The sequence below is a fragment of the Carcharodon carcharias genome, chromosome 13 (genome assembly GCF_017639515.1).
Source record: "Carcharodon carcharias isolate sCarCar2 chromosome 13, sCarCar2.pri, whole genome shotgun sequence".
Taxonomy (NCBI): domain Eukaryota; kingdom Metazoa; phylum Chordata; class Chondrichthyes; order Lamniformes; family Lamnidae; genus Carcharodon; species Carcharodon carcharias.
Genome location: NC_054479.1, coordinates 81,390,269 through 81,410,865, shown reverse-complemented (window position 1 = coordinate 81,410,865; position 20,597 = coordinate 81,390,269).

The following is a 20,597-nucleotide window of genomic DNA, read 5'->3' as shown; positions in this document are numbered from 1 at the left end:
GTGTAGCCAGATCAATTGAGTGGTTAGGATCTGGAATGCACTCCCTGAGAGTGTGGAGGGGACAGGGTAAAGCAAGTGGTTAGGATGTGGAATGCATTGCCTAAGAGTGTGGTGGAAGCAGGGTCAATTGAATGGTTAGGGTCTGGGATGCACTGTTGTATAGTGTTGGCGAGCCAGGGTGAATCGAATGGTTAGGATCTGGAATGCGGTCTCTGAGAGTGTGGTGGAGGCAGGTTAAATCGAGTGAGTTGGAATCTGGAATGCACTATCAGAGATTGAAGTGTAGGCAGTGTCAATTGAGTGGTTAGGATCTGGAATGCACTGCCTGGAGGTGGGCTGGAGACAGGGTCAATCGAGTGGTGAGGATCTGGAATGCCCTGCCTGAGACTGTGGTGGAGCCAGCGTCACTCGATTGTTTAGGATCTGGAATGCACTGTCTGAGAGTGTGGGGGAGACAGGGTCAATCGAGTGATTAGGATCTGGAATGCACTGTTGGAGAGTGTTGAGGAGAAAGGTTCAATCGAGTGGTTAGGATCTGGAGTGCACTTTCTGAGAGTGTGTTGCAGGCAGTGTCAATCAAGTGTTTAGTATCTGGAATGCACTGCCTGAGAGTGTGGGGGACACAGGGTCAATCGAGTGGTTAGGATCCGGAATGCAGGGTCTGATTGTGTGGAGGAGAAACGGTCAATCGAATGGTTAGGTTCTGGAATGCAACGTCGGAGTGTGTGGAGGAGAAAGGGTCAATCGAGTGCTTAGTTTCTGGAATGCACTGCCTGAGAGTGTCGTGGAGACAGAGTCTATCGGGTGGTTAGGATCTGGAGTGCACATTCTGAGACTGTTTTGCAGGCAGTGTCAAGCAAGTGTTTAGGATCTGGAATGCACTGCCTAAGAGTTGTGGGGGACATAGGGTCAATCGAGCGGTTAGGGTCTGGAATGCACTGTCTGAGAGTGTCGTGGAGACTGGGTCAATCAAGTGGTTAGGGTCTGGAATGCACTGTCTGTGGGTGTGGGTGACACAGGGTCAATCGATTGGTTAGGATCTGGAATGCACTGTCTGACAGTGTTGTGGAACAGGGTCAATCGAGTGATTAGAATCTGGAATGCACTGAGAGTGTGCTGGAGACAGGGTCAATCGAGTGTTTAGGTGTTAGAATGCGCTGTCTGAGAGTGTGTTGGAGGCAGGGTCAATCGAGTGGTTAGGATCAGGAACGCACATTCTGAGAGTGTGGTGGAGACTGCATCAATCGAGTGGTTAGGGTGTGGAATACACAGTCTGAGAGTGTGGTGGAGACAGCATCAGTCGAGTGGTTAGGATCTGGAATGTACTGTCTGAGATATTCGTGCAGCCAGGGTCAATCGAGTGGTTAATGTCTGGAATGCACTGTCTCAGATTGTGGTGCAGACTAGGTCGATCGAATGGTTAGTGTAAGGAATGCACTGTCTGAGAGTGTGGTGGAGACAGTTTCAATCGAGTGGTTGGAATCTCGAATGCACTGTCAGAGACCGAAGTGTAGGCAGGGTCAATCGGGTGGTTAGGATCTGGAATGCACTTTCTGAGAGTGTCATAGAGACAGTTTCAATCGAGTGGTTGAAATCTGGAATGCACTGTCAGAGATTGAGGTGTAGGCAGGGTCAATTGAGTGATTAGAATCTGGAATGCACTGTCTGAGAGGGTGGTGGAGACTGATTCAATCAAGTTGTTAGGATGTGGAATGCACTGTCTGAGAGTGTGGTGGAGACAGGGTCAATCGAGTGGTTACGTTCTGGAATGCACTTTCTGAGAGTGTCATGGAGACAGTTTCAATCGAGTGGTTGAAATCTGGAATGCACTGTCAGAGATTGAGGTGTAGGCAGGGTCAATTGAGTGATTAGAATCTGGAATGCACTGTCTGAGAGTGTGGTGGAGACTGATTCAATCAAGTTGTTAGGGTGTGGAATGCACTGTCTGAGAGTGTGGTGGAGACAGGGTCAGTCGAGTGGTTAGGATCTGGAATACACTGTCTGAGAGTTTGGTGGATATAGGGTCATTCGAGGGGTTAGAGTCCGGAATGCACTGCCTGAGATGTGGTGGGTATAGCCTCAATCGAGTGGTGTGGATGAGGAATGCACAGTCTTGAGAGTGTGGTGGAGACAGGGTGAATCAAGTGGTTAGTGTCTGGAATGCACTTTCTCAGAGTGTTGTGGAGACTCGGTCAATCGAATGGTTAGGGTATGGACTGCACTGCCTGAGAGTGTGGTGGAGGCAGTGTAATTTGAGTAGTTAGGATCTGGAATGCACTCCCTGAGAGTGTGGAGGGGACAGGCTAAATCAAGTGGTTAGGATGTGGAATGCATTGCCTAAGAGTGTGGTGGAAGCAGGGTCAATTGAGTGGTTAGTGTCTGGAATGCACTGCCGTATAGTGTTGGCGAGCCAGGGTGAATCGAGTGGTTAGGATCTGGAATGCAGTTTCTAAGAGTGTGGTGGAGGCAGGGTCAATCGAGTGGGTTGGAATCTGGAATGCACTATCAGAGATTGAGGTGTAGGCAGGGTCAATTGAGTGGTTAGGATCTGGAATGCACTGCCTGGAGGTGGGCTGGAGACAGGGTCAATCGAGTGGTGAGGATCTGGAGTGCCCTGCCTGAGACTTTGGTGGAGCCAGCATCACTCGAGTGTTTAGGATCTGGAATGCACTGTCTGAGAGTGTGGGGGAGACAGGGTCAATCGAGTGATTAGGATCTGGAATACACTGTTGGAGAGTGTTGAGGAGAAAGGTTCAATCGAGTGGTTAGGATCTGGAGTGCACTTTCTGAGAGTGTGTTGCAGGCAGTGTCAATCAAGTGTTTAGTGTCTGGAATGCACTGCCTGAGAGTGTGGGGGACACAGGGTCAATCAAGTGTTTAGGATCTGGAATGCACTGCCTGAGAGTGTGGAGGAGACAGGGTCAATCGAGTGGTTAGGATCTGGAATGCACTTTCTGAGAGTGTGATGCAGGCAGTGTCAATCAAGTGTTTCACATATGGAATGCACTGTCTGAGTGTGTGGGGGACACAGGGTCAATCGAGTGGTTAGGATCTGGAATGCACTGTCTGATAGAGTCGGGGGGAGAGGGTCAATCGACAGGTGAGGATCCGGAATATACTGTCCGAGATTGTGGGGGAGACTGGGACATTTGAGTGATTAGAATCTGGAATGCACTTTCAGAGAGTCTGGTGGAGGCAGGGTCAATCGAGCGGTTAGGATCCGGAATGCACATTCTGAGAGTGTGGTGGACACTGGTTCAATTACATTGTTAGGGTGTGGAATGCACCGTCTGAGAGTGTGGTGGAGACAGGGTCAGTCGAGTGGTTAGGATCTGGAATACACTGTCTGAGAGTGTGGTGGAGACAGGGTAAATGGACTGGTTAGGATCAGGAATGCACTGTCTGAGAGTGTGAGGGAGACAGGTTCAATCAAGTGAATAGGATCTGGAATGCACAGTCTGAGTGTGTGTGGGAGACAGGGTCAATCGAGTGGGTTGGAATCTGGAATGCACTATCAGAGATTGAGGTGTAGGCAGGGTCAATTGAGTGGTTAGGATCTGGAATGCACTGCCTGGAGGTGGGCTGGAGACAGGGTCAATCGAGTGGTGAGGATCTGGAGTGCCCTGCCTGAGACTTTGGTGGAGCCAGCATCACTCGAGTGTTTAGGATCTGGAATGCACTGTTGGAGAGTGTGGAGGAGAAAGGTTCAATCAAGTGGTTAGGATCTGGAGTGCACTTTCTGAGAGTGTGTTGCAGGCAGTGTCAATCAAGTGTTTAGTGTCTGGAATGCACTGCCTGAGAGTGTGGGGGACACAGTGTCAATCAAGTGTTTAGAATCTGGAATGCACTGCCTGAGAGTGTGGAGGAGACAGGGTCAATCGAGTGGTTAGGATCTGGAATGCACTTTCTGAGAGTGTGAAGCAGGCAGTGTCAATCAAGTGTTTCACATATGGAATGCACTGTCTGAGTGTGTGGGGGACACAGGGTCAATCGAGTGGTTAGGATCTGGAATGCACTGTCTGACAGGGTCGTGGAACAGGGTCAATTGAGCGATTAGAATCTGGAATGCACTAACTGAGGGTGTGCTGGAGACAGGGTCAATTGAGTGTTTAGGTGCTAGAATGCACTGTCTGAGAGTATGGTGGAGACAGGGTCAATCGAGTGGTTAGGATCCGGAATGCACAGTCTGAGAGTGTTGTGTTAGCAGGGTCAATCGGGTGGTTAGGATCTGGAGTGCACTTTCTGAGAGTGTGGTGGAGACAGGGTAAATCAAGTGGTTAGCTTCTGGAATGCACTGTCTGAGAATGTGGTGGAGACAGGCTCAATCGAGTGGTTAGGTTCTGGAATGCACTTTCTGAGAGTGTCATGGAGACAGGGTCAATCGGGTGGTTAGGATCTGGAGTGCACTTTCTGAGAGTGTCGTGGAGACAGGGTCAATCAGGTAGTTAGGGTCTGCAATGCACTGTCTGAGAGTGTGGGGGAGACAGGGTCTATTGAGCGATTAGAATCTGGAATGCACTGTCTGGGAGTGTGGTGGAGACAGCGTCATTCGAGTGTTTACGGTCTGGAAGGCACTGACTGATATGTGGTGGATATAGGCTCAATTGAGTGGTTAGGTTCTGGAATGTAATATCTGAGAGTGATGATGGGACGGGGTCAGTCGATTGGTTAGGGTCTGGAATGCACAGTCTGAGAGTGTCGCGGAGACAGGGTCAATCGAGTGGTTAGGATCCGGAATGCACTGTCTGAGAGTCTGCTGGAGACAGGGTCATTCGAGTGTTTAGGAGCTAGAATGCACTGTCTGAGAGTGAGGTGGAGACTGGGTCAATCAAGTGGTTAGCATCTGGAATGCACTGTCTGAGAGTGTCATGGAGACAGGGTCAATCGAGCGGTTAGGATCCGGAATGCACATTCTGAGAGTGTGGTGGACACTGGTTCAATTACATTGTTAGGGTGTGGAATGCACCGTCTGAGAGTGTGGTGGAGACAGGGTCAGTTGAGTGGTTAGGATCTGGAATACACTGTCTGAGAGTGTGGTGGAGACAGGGTAAATGGACTGGTTAGGATCAGGAATGCACTGTCTGAGAGTGTGAGGGAGACAGGTTCAATCAAGTGAATAGGATCTGGAATGCACAGTCTGAGTGTGTGTGGGAGACAGGGTCAATCGAGTGGGTTGGAATCTGGAATGCACTATCAGAGATTGAGGTGTAGGCAGGGTCAATTGAGTGGTTAGGATCTGGAATGCACTGCCTGGAGGTGGGCTGGAGACAGGGTCAATCGAGTGGTGAGGATCTGGAGTGCCCTGCCTGAGACTTTGGTGGAGCCAGCATCACTCGAGTGTTTAGGATCTGGAATGCACTGTCTGAGAGTGTGGGGGAGACAGGGTCAATCGAGTGATTAGGATCTGGAATGCACTGTTGGAGAGTGTGGAGGAGAAAGGTTCAATCGAGTGGTTAGGATCTGGAGTGCACTTTCTGAGAGTGTGTTGCAGGCAGTGTCAATCAAGTGTTTAGTATCTGGAATGCACTGCCTGAGAGTGTGGGGGACACAGTGTCAATCAAGTGTTTAGAATCTGGAATGCACTGCCTGAGAGTGTGGAGGAGACAGGGTCAATCGAGTGGTTAGGATCTGGAATGCACTTTCTGAGAGTGTGATGCAGGCAGTGTCAATCAAGTGTTTCACATATGGAATGCACTGTCTGAGTGTGTGGGGGACACAGGGTCAATCGAGTGGTTAGGATCTGGAATGCACTGTCTGACAGGGTCGTGGAACAGGGTCAATTGAGCGATTAGAATCTGGAATGCACTAACTGAGGGTGTGCTGGAGACAGGGTCAATTGAGTGTTTAGGTGCTAGAATGCACTGTCTGAGAGTATGGTGGAGACAGGGTCAATCGAGTGGTTAGGATCCGGAATGCACAGTCTGAGAGTGTTGTGTTAGCAGGGTCAATCGGGTGGTTAGGATCTGGAGTGCACTTTCTGAGAGTGTGGGGGAGACAGGGTCAATTGAGTGATTAGAATCTGGAATGCACTGTCTGAGAGTGTGGTGGAGACAGGGTAAATCGAGTGATTAGCTTCTGGATTGCACTGTCTGAGAATGTGGTGGAGACAGGCTCAATCGAGTGGTTAGGTTCTGGAATGCACTTTCTGAGAGTGTCATGGAGACAGGGTCAATCGGGTGGTTAGGATCTGGAGTGCACTTTCTGAGAGTGTCGTGGAGACAGGGTCAATCAGGTGGTTAGGATCTGCAGTGCACTTTCTGAGAGTGTGTTGCAGGCTGTGTCAAGCAAGTGTTTAGGAAATGGAATGCACTGCCTGACAGTTTGGGGGACACAGGGTCAATCGAGAGGTTAGGTTCTGGAATGCACTGTCTGAGTGTCGTGGAGACTGGGTCAATCAGGTAGTTAGGGTCTGCAATGCACTGTCTGAGGGTGTGGGGGAGACAGGGTCTATTGAGTGATTAGAATCTGGAATGCACTGTCTGGGAGTGTGGTGGAGACAGCGTCATTCGAGTGTTTACGGTCTGGAAGGCACTGACTGATATGTGGTGGATATAGGCTCAATTGAGTGGTTAGGTTCTGGAATGTAATATCTGAGAGTGATGATGGGACGGGGTCAGTCGATTGGTTAGGGTCTGGAATGCACAGTCTGAGAGTGTCGCGGAGACAGGTTCAATCGAGTGGTTAGGATCCGGAATGCACTGTCTGAGAGTCTGCTGGAGACAGGGTCATTCGAGTGTTTAGGAGCTAGAATGCACTGTCTGAGAGTGAGGTGGAGACTGGGTCAATCAAGTGGTTAGCATCTGGAATGCACTGTCTGAGTGTCGTGGAGACTGGGTCAATCAGGTAGTTAGGGTCTGCAATGCACTGTCTGAGAGTGTGGGGGAGACAGGGTCTATTGAGTGATTAGAATCTGGAATGCACTGTCTGGGAGTGTGGTGGAGACAGCGTCATTCGAGTGTTTACAGTCTGGAAGGCACTGAATGATATGTGGTGGATATAGGCTCAATTGAGTGGTTAGGTTCTGGAATGTAATATCTGAGAGTGATGATGGGACGGGGTCAGTCGATTGGTTAGGGTCTGGAATGCACAGTCTGAGAGTGTCGCGGAGAGAGGTTCAATCGAGTGGTTAGGATCCGGAATGCACTGTCTGAGAGTCTGCTGGAGACAGGGTCATTCGAGTGTTTAGGAGCTAGAATGCACTGTCTGAGAGTGAGGTGGAGACTGGGTCAATCAAGTGGTTAGCATCTGGAATGCACTGTCTGAGAGTGTCATGGAGACAGGGTCAATCGAGTGGTTAGGATCTGGAATGCACTGTCTGAGAGTGTCATGGAGACAGGGTCAATCGGGCGGTTAGGATCTGATGAGCACTTTCTGAGAGTGTGTTGCAGGCCGTGTCAATCAAGTGTTTTCAATCTAGAATGCACTGTCTGAGAGTGTGGTGGTGACAGGGTCAATCGAGTGTTTAGGAGCTACAATGCACTGTCTGAGATTGTGGTGGAGGCAGGCTCAATTGAGTGGTTAGAATCTGGAATGCACTGTCTGAGAGTGTCGTGGAGACAGGGTCAATTGAGTGATTAGGATCTGGAATGCACTGTCTGAGAGTGTGCTGGAGACAGGGTCAATGAGTGTTTAGGAACTAGAATGCACTGTCTGAGAGTGTGGTGGAGGCAGGTTAAATCGAGTGGTTAGGATCTGGAGTGCACTGTCTGATAGAGTCGGGGGGAGAGGGTCAATCGACAGGTGAGGATCCGGAATATACTGTCCGAGATTGTGGGGGAGACAGGGACATTTGAGTGATTAGAATCTGGAATGCACTTTCAGAGAGTCTGGTGGAGGCAGGGTCAATCGAGCGGTTAGGATCCGGAATGCACATTCTGAGAGTGTGGTGGACACTGGTCAATTACATTGTTAGGGTGTGGAATGCACCGTCTGAGAGTGTGGTGGAGACAGGGTCAGTCGAGTGGTTAGGATCTGGAATACACTGTCTGAGAGTGTGGTGGAGACAGGGTAAATGGACTGGTTAGGATCAGGAATGCACTGTCTGAGAGTGTGAGGGAGACAGGTTCAATCAAGTGAATAGGATCTGGAATGCACAGTCTGAGTGTGTGTGGGAGACAGGGTCAGTCGAGTGGGTTGGAATCTGGAATGCACTATCAGAGATTGAGGTGCAGGCAGGGTCAATTGAGTGGTTAGGATCTGGAATGCACTGCCTGGAGGTGGGCTGGAGACAGGGTCAATCGAGTGGTGAGGATCTGGAGTGCCCTGCCTGAGACTTTGGTGGAGCCAGCATCACTCGAGTGTTTAGGATCTGGAATGCACTGTTGGAGAGTGTGGAGGAGAAAGGTTCAATCAAGTGGTTAGGATCTGGAGTGCACTTTCTGAGAGTGTGTTGCAGGCAGTGTCAATCAAGTGTTTAGTGTCTGGAATGCACTGCCTGAGAGTGTGGGGGACACAGTGTCAATCAAGTGTTTAGAATCTGGAATGCACTGCCTGAGAGTGTGGAGGAGACAGGGTCAATCGAGTGGTTAGGATCTGGAATGCACTTTCTGAGAGTGTGAAGCAGGCAGTGTCAATCAAGTGTTTCACATATGGAATGCACTGTCTGAGTGTGTGGGGGACACAGGGTCAATCGAGTGGTTAGGATCTGGAATGCACTGTCTGACAGGGTCGTGGAACAGGGTCAATTGAGCGATTAGAATCTGGAATGCACTAACTGAGGGTGTGCTGGAGACAGGGTCAATTGAGTGTTTAGGTGCTAGAATGCACTGTCTGAGAGTATGGTGGAGACAGGGTCAATCGAGTGGTTAGGATCCGGAATGCACAGTCTGATAGTGTTGTGTTAGCAGGGTCAATCGGGTGGTTAGGATCTGGAGTGCACTTTCTGAGAGTGTGGGGGAGACAGGATCAATTGAGTGATTAGAATCTGGAATGCACTGTCTGAGAGTGTGGTGGAGACAGGGTAAATCAAGTGGTTAGCTTCTGGAATGCACTGTCTGAGAATGTGGTGGAGACAGGCTCAATCGAGTGGTTAGGTTCTGGAATGCACTTTCTGAGAGTGTCATGGAGACAGGGTCAATCGGGTGGTTAGGATCTGGAGTGCACTTTCTGAGAGTGTCGTGGAGACAGGGTCAATCAGGTAGTTAGGGTCTGCAATGCACTGTCTGAGAGTGTGGGGGAGACAGGGTCTATTGAGCGATTAGAATCTGGAATGCACTGTCTGGGAGTGTGGTGGAGACAGCGTCATTCGAGTGTTTACGGTCTGGAAGGCACTGACTGATATGTGGTGGATATAGGCTCAATTGAGTGGTTAGGTTCTGGAATGTAATATCTGAGAGTGATGATGGGACGGGGTCAGTCGATTGGTTAGGGTCTGGAATGCACGGTCTGAGAGTGTCGCGGAGACAGGGTCAATCGAGTGGTTAGGATCCGGAATGCACTGTCTGAGAGTCTGCTGGAGACAGGGTCATTCGAGTGTTTAGGAGCTAGAATGCACTGTCTGAGAGTGAGGTGGAGACTGGGTCAATCAAGTGGTTAGCATCTGGAATGCACTGTCTGAGAGTGTCATGGAGACAGGGTCAATCGAGCGGTTAGGATCCGGAATGCACATTCTGAGAGTGTGGTGGACACTGGTTCAATTACATTGTTAGGGTGTGGAATGCACCGTCTGAGAGTGTGGTGGAGACAGGGTCAGTCGAGTGGTTAGGATCTGGAATACACTGTCTGAGAGTGTGGTGGAGACAGGGTAAATGGACTGGTTAGGATCAGGAATGCACTGTCTGAGAGTGTGAGGGAGACAGGTTCAATCAAGTGAATAGGATCTGGAATGCACAGTCTGAGTGTGTGTGGGAGACAGGGTCAATCGAGTGGGTTGGAATCTGGAATGCACTATCAGAGATTGAGGTGTAGGCAGGGTCAATCGAGTGGTGAGGATCTGGAGTGCCCTGCCTGAGACTTTGGTGGAGCCAGCATCACTCGAGTGTTTAGGATCTGGAATGCACTGTCTGAGAGTGTGGGGGAGACAGGGTCAATCGAGTGATTAGGATCTGGAATGCACTGTTGGAGAGTGTGGTGGAGAAAGGTTCAATCGAGTGGTTAGGATCTGGAGTGCACTTTCTGAGAGTGTGTTGCAGGCAGTGTCAATCAAGTGTTTAGGATCGGGAATGCACTGCCTGAGATTTTGGGGGGACAGTGTCAATCGAGTGGTTACGATTTGGAATGCACTGTCTGAGAGTGTCGTGGAGACAGGGTCAATCGGGTGGTTAGGATCTGGAATGCACTGTCTGAGAGTGTCGTGGAGACGGGGTCAATCGTGTGGTTAGGATCTGGTGACCACTTTCTGAGAGTGTTTTGCAGGCCGTGTCAATTAAGTGCTTAGGATCTGGAATGCACTGTCTGAGAATGTGGGGAGACAGGGTCAATCGAGAGGTTAGGATCTGGAATGCACTGTCTGAGAATGTCGTGGAGACAGGGTCAATCGGGTGATTAGGATCTGGTGAGCACTTTCTGAGAGTATTTTGCAGGCCAAGTCAATCAAGTGTTTAGATCTGGAATGCACTGCCTGAGACTGTGGGGGAGAGTAGGTCAATCGCGTGTTTAGGATCTGGAATGCACTTCTTGTGAGTGTGATGGAGACATGGTCAATCAAGTGGTTAGGATATCTAATGCGCTGATTGATATTGTTGGGTAGACAGGTTCAATCGAGTGGTTATAATCTAGAATGCACTGGCTGAGAGTGTCGTTCGGATAGGGTCAATCGAGTGGTCAGGATCTGGAGAGCACTTTCTGAGAGTTTGTTGCAGGCAGTGTCAATCAAGTGTTTAGGATCTGGAATGCACTGTCTGAGAGTCTGCTGGAGACAGGGTCATTCGAGTGTTTAGGACCTAGAATGCACTGTCTGAGAGAGAGGTGGAGACTAGGTCAATCGAATGGTTAGTATCTGGAATGCACTGTCTGAGAGTGTCATGGAGACAGGGTCAATCTGGTGGTTAGGGTCTGGAATGCACTGTCTGAGAGTGTGGGGGAGACAGGGTCAATTGAGTGATTAGGATCTGGAATACACTGTCTGAGAGAGGGTGGATACAGGATAAATAGAGTGGTTAGGATCAGGAATGTACTGTCTGAGAGTGTGAGGAGATAGGTTCAATCAAGTGATTAGGACATGGAATGCCCTGTCTGAGTGTGTGTGGGAGACAGTGTCAATTGAGTGGTTAGGATCTGGAGTGCACTGTTTGAGAGTGTTGGCGAGACAGGATCAATCGAATAGTTTGTATCTAGAATGCACTGTCTGAGAATGTCATGGAGACAGTGTCAGTTGAGTGATTAGAATCTAGAATGCACTGTCTGGGATTGTGCTGGAGACAGGGTCAATCAAGTGTTTAAGAGCTAGAATGCACTGTCTGAGAGTGTTGTGGAGGCAGCGTTAATCGAGTGGTTAGGATCCGGAATGCACAGTCTGAGAGTGAGGTGGAGACTGGGTCAATCGAGTGGTTAGGATCTGGAATGTCCTGTCTGAGAGTGTGGGGGAGACAGGGTCAATTGAGTAGTTAGGATCTGGAATTACCTGTCTGAGATTGTGGCGGGGACTAGGTCAATCGAGTGTTTAGGATCTGGAATGCACTCCTTGTGAGTGTGATGGAGACATGGTCAATCAAGTGGTTAGGATTTGTAATGTGCTGATTGAGATTGTTGGGGAGACAGGGTCAATCAAGTGGTTAGGTTCTGTAATGTACTGTCTGAGAGTGTGGTGGAGTCAGGGTCAATCGAGTGGTTAGTATCTGGAAGGCACTGTCTGAGAATGTCGTGGAGACAGGGTCAATCGAGTGGTTAGGATCTGGAATCACTGTCTGAGAGTGTCGTGGAGACAGGGTCAATCGGGTGGTTAGGAACTGGTGAGCACTTTCTGAGAGTGTTTTGCAGGCCGTGTCAATCAAGTGTTTAGGATCTGGAATGCACTGCCTGAGAATGTGGGTGAGACAGGGTCATTCGAGTGGTTAGGATCTGGAATGCACTGTCTGAGAGTGTCGTGGAAACAGGGTCAATTGGGTGGTCAGGTTCTGGAGAGCACTTTCTGAGAGTTTGTTGCAGGCAGTGTCAATCAAGTGGTTAGGATCTGGAATGCACTGTCTGAGAGTCTGCTGGAGACAGGGTCATTCGAGTGTTAGGACATTAGAATGCACTGTCAGAGAGTGAGGTGAAGACTGGGTCAATCGAGTGGTTAGTATCTGGAATGCACTGTCTGAGAGTGTCATGGAGACAGGGTCAATCGAGTGGTTAGGATCTGGAATGCACAGTCTGAGAGTGTGGGGGAGACAGGGTCAATTAAGTGATTAGAATCTGGAATGCACTCTCTGAGAGTCTACTGGAGACAGGGTCATTCGAGTGTTTAGGACCTAGAATGCACTGTCTGAGAATGAAGTGGAGACTGGGTCAATCGAGTGGTTAGTAACTGGAATGCAATGTCTGAGAATATCATGGAGACAGGGTCAATCGTGTGGTTAGGCTCTGGTGAGCACTTTCTGAGAGTGTGTTGCAGGCCTTGTTAATCAGATGTTTAGAATCTAGAATGCACTGTCTGAGAGTGTACTGGAGGCAGGGTCAATCGAGTCTTTAGGAGCTAGAATGCACTGTCTGAGATTGTGGTGGAGTCAGGCTCAATCAACGGGTTAAGATCTGGAATGCACAGTCTGAGAGTGAGGTGGAGACTGGGTCAATCGAGTGGCTAGGATCTGGAATGCACTGTCTGAGAGTGTTGTGGAGACAGGATCAATTGGGTAGTTATGATCTGGAGTTCACTTTCTGACAGTGTGTTGCAGGCAGTGTCAACCAAGTGTTTAGCATCTGGAATGCACTGCCTGATTGTGTGGGGGGAGGCAGGGTCAATCGAGTGGTTAAGATCTGGAGTGCACTGTCGGAGAGTCCACTGGAGACAGGGTCAATCGAGTGTTTAGGAGCTAGAATGCACTGTCTGAGAGTGTGGTGGAGGCAGGCTCAATCGAATGGTTAGGATCCGGAATGCTCAGTCTGAGAGTGTGGTGGAGACTGGTTCAAAAAGTTGTTAGGGTGTGGAATGCACTGTCTGAGAGTATGGTGGAGACAGGGTCAGTCCAGTGTTTAGGATCTGGAATACACTGTCTGAGATTGTGGTGGAGACAGGGTAAATGGAGTGGTTAGGATCTGGAATGTACTGTCTGAGAGTGTGAGAGAGACAGGTTCAATCAAGTGAATTGGATCTGGAATGCACTGTCTGAGATTGTGGGGGGAGACAGGGTCATTTGAGTGATTAGAATCTGGAATGCACTGTCTGAGAGTCTGCTGGAGATAGGGTCATTCGAGTGTTTCGGATCTAGAATGCACTGTCTGAGAGTGAGGTGGAGACCGGGTCAAGCGAGTGGTTAGGGTGTGGAATGCACCGTCTGAGAGTCTGGTGGAGACAGGGACAGTCGAGTCTTTAGGATCTGAAATAAACTGTCTGAGAGTGTGGTCGTGACAGGTCAATTGAGTAGTTAGGATCTGGAATTCGCTGCCTGAGATTGTGGTGGAGACTATGTCAATCGAGGGTTTAGGATCTGGATTGCACTGCTTGTGAGTGTGATGGAGACATGGTCAATCAAGTGGTTAGGATTTCTAATGCGATGATTGAGATTGTTGGGTTGACAGGTTCAATCGAGTGGTTAGAATCTGGAATGCACTGTCTGAGAGTGTCGTTGAGATATGGTCAATCAGGTGGTCAGGATCTGGAGAGCACTTTCTGAGAGTTTGTTGCAGGCAGTGTCAATCAAGTATTTAGGATCTGAAATGCACTGCCTGAGAGTGTCGCGGAGACAGGGTCAATCGAGTGGTTAGGAATGCACTGTCTGAGAGTCTGCTGGAGACAGGGTCATTCGAGTGTTTAGGAGCTAGAATGCACTGTCTGAGAGTGAGGTGGAGACTGGGTCAATCAAGTGGTTAGCATCTGGAATGCACTGTCTGAGAGTGTCATGGAGACAGGGTCAATCGAGTGGTTAGGATCTGGAATGCACTGTCTGAGAGTGTCATGGAGACAGGGTCAATCGGGCGGTTAGGATCTGATGAGCACTTTCTGAGAGTGTGTTGCAGGCCGTGTCAATCAAATGTTTTCAATCTAGAATGCACTGTCTGAGAGTGTGGTGGTGACAGGGTCAATCGAGTGTTTAGGAGCTACAATGCACTGTCTGAGATTGTGGTGGAGGCAGGGTCAATTGAGTGGTGAGAATCTGGAATGCACTGTTTGAGAGTATCGTGGAGACAGGGTCAATTGAGTGATTAGGATCTGGAATGCACTGTCTGAGAGTGTGCTGGAGACAGGGTCAATGAGTGTTTAGGAACTAGAATGCACTGTCTGAGAGTGTGGTGGAGGCAGGTTCAATCGAGTGGTTAGGATCTGGAATGCACTGTCTGATAGAGTTGGGGGGAGAGTGTCAATCGACAGGTGAGGATCCGGAATATACTGTCCGAGATTGTGGGGGAGACAGGGACATTTGAGTGATTAGAATCTGGAATGCACTTTCAGAGAGTCTGGTGGGTGCAGGGTCAATCGAGCGGTTAGGATCCGGAATGCACATTCTGAGAGTGTGGTGGACACTGGTTCAATTACATTGTTAGGGTGTGGAATGCACCGTCTGAGAGTGTGGTGGAGACAGGGTCAGTCGAGTGGTTAGGATCTGGAATACACTGTCTGAGAGTGTGGTGGAGACAGGGTAAATGGACTGGTTAGGATCAGGAATGCACTGTCTGAGAGTGTGAGGGAGACAGGTTCAATCAAGTGAATAGGATCTGGAATGCACAGTCTGAGTGTGTGTGGGAGACAGGGTCAATCGAGTGGGTTGGAATCTGGAATGCACTATCAGAGATTGAGGTGTAGGCAGGGTCAATCGAGTGGTGAGGATCTGGAGTGCCCTGCCTGAGACTTTGGTGGAGCCAGCATCACTCGAGTGTTTAGGATCTGGAATGCACTGTCTGAGAGTGTGGGGGAGACAGGGTCAATCGAGTGATTAGGATCTGGAATACACTGTCTGAGAGTGTGGTGGAGACAGGGTAAATGGACTGGTTAGGATCAGGAATGCACTGTCTGAGAGTGTGTGGGAGACAGGGTCAATCGGGGGGTTAGGATCTGGAATGCACTGTCTGAGAATATCATGGAGACAGGGTCAATCGGGTGGTTAGGATCTGGTGAGCACTTTCTGAGAGTGTGTTGCAGGCCTTGTCAATCAGATGTTTAGAATCTAGAATGCACTGTCTGAGAGTTTGCTGGAGACAGGGTCAGTCGAGTCTTTAGGAGCTAGAATGCACTGTCTGAGATTGTGGTGGTGTCTGGCTCAATCAAGTGGTTAAGATCTGGAATGCACAGTCTGAGAGTGAGGTGGAGACTGGGTCAATCGGGTGGTTAGGATCTGGTGAGCACTTTCTGAGAGTATTTTGCCGGCCGTGTCATGCAAGTGTTTAGGATCGGGAATGCACTGCCTGAGACTGTGTGTGAGACAGGGTCAATCGAGTTGTTAGAATCTGGAATGCACTGTCTGAGATTGTCGTGTAGACAGGGTCAATCAGGTGGTTAGGATCTGGTGAGCACTTATTGAGAGTGTTTTGCAGGCCGTGTCAATCAAGTGTTTAGGAGCTGGAACGCACTGCCTGAGAGTGTTGGGGGGACAGGGTCAATCGAGTGGTTAAGATCTGGATTGCACTGTCTGAGATGGTATTGGAGACCACGTCATTTGAGTCATTAGAATCTGGAATGCACTGTCTGAGAGTGTCATGGAGACAGGGTCAATCAGATGGTTAGGATCTGGTGAGCACTTTCTGAGAGTGTCTTGCAGGCCGTTTCAATCAAGTGCTCAGGATGTGGAATGCACTGTCTGAGAGTGTAGGGGAGACAGGGTCAATCGAGTGGTTAGGATCTGGAATGCAGTGTCTGAGAGTGTCATGGAGACAGGGTCAATCGGGTGGTTAGGATCTGGTGAGCACTTTCTGAGAGTGTGTTGCAGGCTTTGTCAATCAATTGTTTAGAATCTAGAATGCACTGTCTGAGTGTTTGCTGGAGACAGGGTCAATCGAGTCTTTTGGAGCTAGAATGCACTGTCTGAGATAATGGTGGAGTCAGGCTCAATCAAGTGGTTAAGATCTGGAATGCAGTCTGAGAGTGAGGTGGAGATTGGGTCAATCGACTGGTTAGGCTGTGGAATGTACTGTCTGAGAGTGTGGGTGAGACAGGGTCAATCAAGTGATTAGGATTTGTAATGCGCTGATTGAGATTGTTGGGCAGACAGGGCCAATCGAGTGGTTAGGTTCTGTAATGTACAGTCTGAGAATGTGGTGGAGATAGGGTCAATCGAGTGGTTAGTATCTGGAATGCACTGTCTGAGAGTGTCGTGGAGACAGGGTCAATCAAGTGGTTAGGATCTGGAATGCACTGTCTGAGAGTGTCGTGGAGACAGGGTCAATTGGGTGGTTAGGATCTGGTGAGCACTTTCTGAGAGTGTTTTGCAGGCCATGTCAATCAAGTGTTTAGGATCTGGAATGCACTGATTGTGAGTGTGATGGAGACATGGTCAATCAAGTGGTTAGGATTTCGAATGCTCTGATTGAGATTGTTGGGTAGACAGGTTCAATCGCGTGGTTAGATCTGGAATGCACTGTCTGAGAATGTCGTGGAGATAGGGTCAATCGTGTGGTCAGGATCTGGAGAGCACTTTCTGAGAGTTTGTTGCAAGCAATGTCTATCAAGTGGTTAGGATCTGGAATGCACTGTCTGAGATACTGCTGGAGATAGGGTCATTCGAGTGTTTAGGACATAGAATGCACTGTCTGAGAGTGAGGTGGAGACTGGGTCAATCGAGTGGTTAGTATCTGGAATGCACTGTCTGAGAGTGTCATGGAGACAGGGTCAATCGACTGGTTAGGATCTGGAATGCACTGTCTGAGACTGTGGGGGAGACAGGGTCAATTGAGTGGTTAGTATCTGGAATGCACTGTCTGAGAATGTCATGGAGACAGGGTCAATCAGGTGGTTAGGATCAGGTGAGCACTTTCTGAGAGTGTGTTGCAGGCCTTGTCAATCAGATGTTTAGAATCTAGAATGCACTGTCTGAGAGTTTGCTGGAGACAGGGTCAATCGAGTCTTTAGGAGCTAGAATGCACTGTCTGAGATTGTGGTGGAGACAGGCTCAATCAAGTGGTTAAGATCTGGAATGCACAGTCTGAGAGTGAGGTGGAGACTGGGTCAATCGGGTGGTTAGGATCTGGTGAGCACTTTCTGAGAGTATTTTGCAAGCAATGTCTATCAAGTGGTTAGGATCTGGAATGCACTGTCTGAGATACTGCTGGAGATAGGGTCATTCGAGTGTTTAGGACATAGAATGCACTGTCTGAGAGTGAGGTGGAGACTGGGTCAATCGAGTGGTTAGTATCTGGAATGCACTGTCTGAGAGTGTCATGGAGACAGGGTCAATCGACTGGTTAGGATCTGGAATGCACTGTCTGAGACTGTGGGGGAGACAGGGTCAATTGAGTGGTTAGTATCTGGAATGCACTGTCTGAGAATGTCATGGAGACAGGGTCAATCAGGTGGTTAGGATCAGGTGAGCACTTTCTGAGAGTGTGTTGCAGGCCTTGTCAATCAGATGTTTAGAATCTAGAATGCACTGTCTGAGAGTTTGCTGGAGACAGGGTCAATCGAGTCTTTAGGAGCTAGAATGCACTGTCTGAGATTGTGGTGGAGACAGGCTCAATCAAGTGGTTAAGATCTGGAATGCACAGTCTGAGAGTGAGGTGGAGACTGGGTCAATCGGGTGGTTAGGATCTGGTGAGCACTTTCTGAGAGTATTTTGCCGGCCGTGTCATGTAAGTGTTTAGGATCTGGAATGCACTGCCTGAGACTGTGTGTGAGACAGGGTCAATCGAGTTGTTAGAATCTGGAATGCACCGTCTGAGATTGTCGTGTAGACAGGGTCAATCAGGTGGTTAGGATCTGGTGAGCACTTATTGAGAGTATTTTGCAGGCCGTGTCAATCAAGTGTTTAGGAGCTGGAATGCACTGCCTGAGAGTGTTGGGGGGACAGGGTCAATCGAGTGGTTAAGATCTGGATTGCACTGTCTGAGATGGTAGTGGAGACAGGGTCATTTGAGTCATTAGCATCTGGAATGCACTGTCTGAGTGTGTCATGGAGACAGGGTCAATCGGATGGTTAGGATCTGGTGAACACTTTCTGAGAATGTATTGCAGGCCATGTCAATCAAGTGTTTAGGATCTGGAATGCCCTGCCTGAGACTGTTGGGGAGACTAGGTCAATCGAGTGTTTAGGATCTGGAATGCACTGCTTGTGAGTGTGATGGAGACATGGTCATTCAAGTGGTTAGGATTACTAATGCGCTGATTGAGATTGTTGTGTAGACAGGTTCAATCGAGTGGTTAGAATCTGGACTGCACTGTCTGAGAATATCGTGGAGACAGGGTCAATCGGGTGGTCAGGATCTGGAGTGCACTTTCTGAGAGTTTGTTGCAGGCAGTGTCAATCAAGTGGTTAGGATCTGGAATGCACTGTCAGAGATACTGCGGGATATAGGGGCATTCTAGTGTTAGGACCTAGAATGCACTGTCTGAGAGTGAGGTGGGGACTGGATCAATCGAGTGGTTAGTAACTGGAATGCACTGTCTGAGAGTGTCATGGAGACAGGGTCAATCGGGTGGTTAGGATCTGGTGAGCACTTTCTGAGAGTGTGTTGCAGGTCTTGTCAATCAAGTGTTTAGAATCTAGAATGCACTGTCTGAGAGTTTGCTGGAGACAGGGTCAATCGAGTCTTTAGGAGCTAGAATGCACTGTCTGAGAGTGTCATGGAGACAGGGTCAATCGGGTTTTTAGGATTTGGAATGCACTGTCTGAGAGTGTAGGGGAGACAGGGTCAATTGAGTGGTTAGTATCTGGAATGCACTGTCTGAGAATGTCATGGAGACAGGGTCAATCGGGTGGTTAGGATCTGGTGAGCACTTTCTGAGAGTGTGTTGCAGGCCTTGTCAATCAAGTGTTTAGAATCTAGAATGCACTATCTGAGAGTTTGCTGGAGACAGGGTCAATCGAGTCTTTAGGAGCTAGAATGCACTGTCTGAGATAGTGGTGTAGTCAGGCTCAATCATGTGGTTACGATCTGGAATGCACAGTCTGAGAGTGAGGTGGAGACTGGGTCAATTGACTGGTTAGGGTGTGGAATGCACTGTCTGAGAGTGTGGGTGAGACAGGGTCAATCAAGTGGTTAAGATTTGTAATGCGCTGATTGAGATATTTGGGCAGACAGGGTCAATCGAGTGGTTAGGATCTGGAATGCACTGTCTGAGAGTGTTGTGGAGACAGGGTCAATTGGGTGGTTAGGATCTGGTGAGCACTTTCTGAGAGTGTTTTGCAGGCCGTGTCATTCAAGTGTTTAGGATCTGGAATACACTGCCTGAGACTGTGGGTTAGACAGGGTCAATCGAGTCATTAGGATCTGGAATGCACAGTCTGAGATTATCGTGGAAACAGGGTCAATTGCGTGGTTAGGAACTGGTGAGCACTTATTGAGAGTGTTTTGCAGCAGTGTCAATCAAGTGTTTAGGATCTGGAATGCACTATCTGAGAGTGTCGTGGAGACAGGGTCAATTGAGTGATAAGAATCTGGAATGCACAGTCTGAGTGTGTCGTGGAGACAAGTTCAATCAGATGACTAGGATCTGGTGAGCACTTTCTGCGAGCGTTTTGCAGGCCGTGTCAATCAGGTGCTTATGATCTGGAATGCACTGTCTGAGAATTTAGGGGTGACAGGGTCAATCGAGAGGTTAGGATCTGGAATGCACTGTCTGAGAGTGTTGTGGAGACAGGTTATATGAGTGATTAGAATCTGGAATGCACTCTCTGAGAGGCTGCTGGAGACAGGGTCATTCGATTGTTGAGGAGCTAGAATGCACTGTCTGAGAGTGAGGTGGAGACTGGGTCAATTGAGTGGTTAGGGTGTGGAATGCACCGTCTGAGATTGTGGTGGAGACAGGGACAGTCGAGTGGTTAGGATCTGGTGAGCACTTTCTGAGAGTGTTTTGCAGGCCGTGTCAATTAAGTGCTTAGGATCTGGAATGCACTGTCTGAGAGTCTGCTGGAGACAGGGTCATTCGAGTGTTTAGGACCAAGAATGCACTGACTGAGAGTGAGGTGGAGACTGGGTCAATCGAGTGGTTAGTATCTGGAATGCACTGTCTGAGAGTGTCATGGAGACAGGGTCAATCGAGTGGTTAGGATCTGGAATGCACTGTCTGAGAGTGTGGGGGAGACAGGGTCAATAGAGTGGTTAGGATCTGGAATGTACTGTCTGAGAGTGTGGTGGAGGCAGGGTCAATCGAGTGGTTAGGATCTGGAATGTACTGTCTGGGCGTGAGGTGGAGACATGGTCAATCGACTGGTTATGGTGTGGAATGCACTGTCTGAGAGTATCGTGGAGACAGGGTCAATCAGATAGTTAGGGTCTGGTGAGCACTTTCTGAGAGTGTTTTGCAGGCCGTGTCAATTAAGTGCTTAGGATCTGGAATGCACTGTCTGAGAGTCTGCTGGAGACAGGGTCATTCG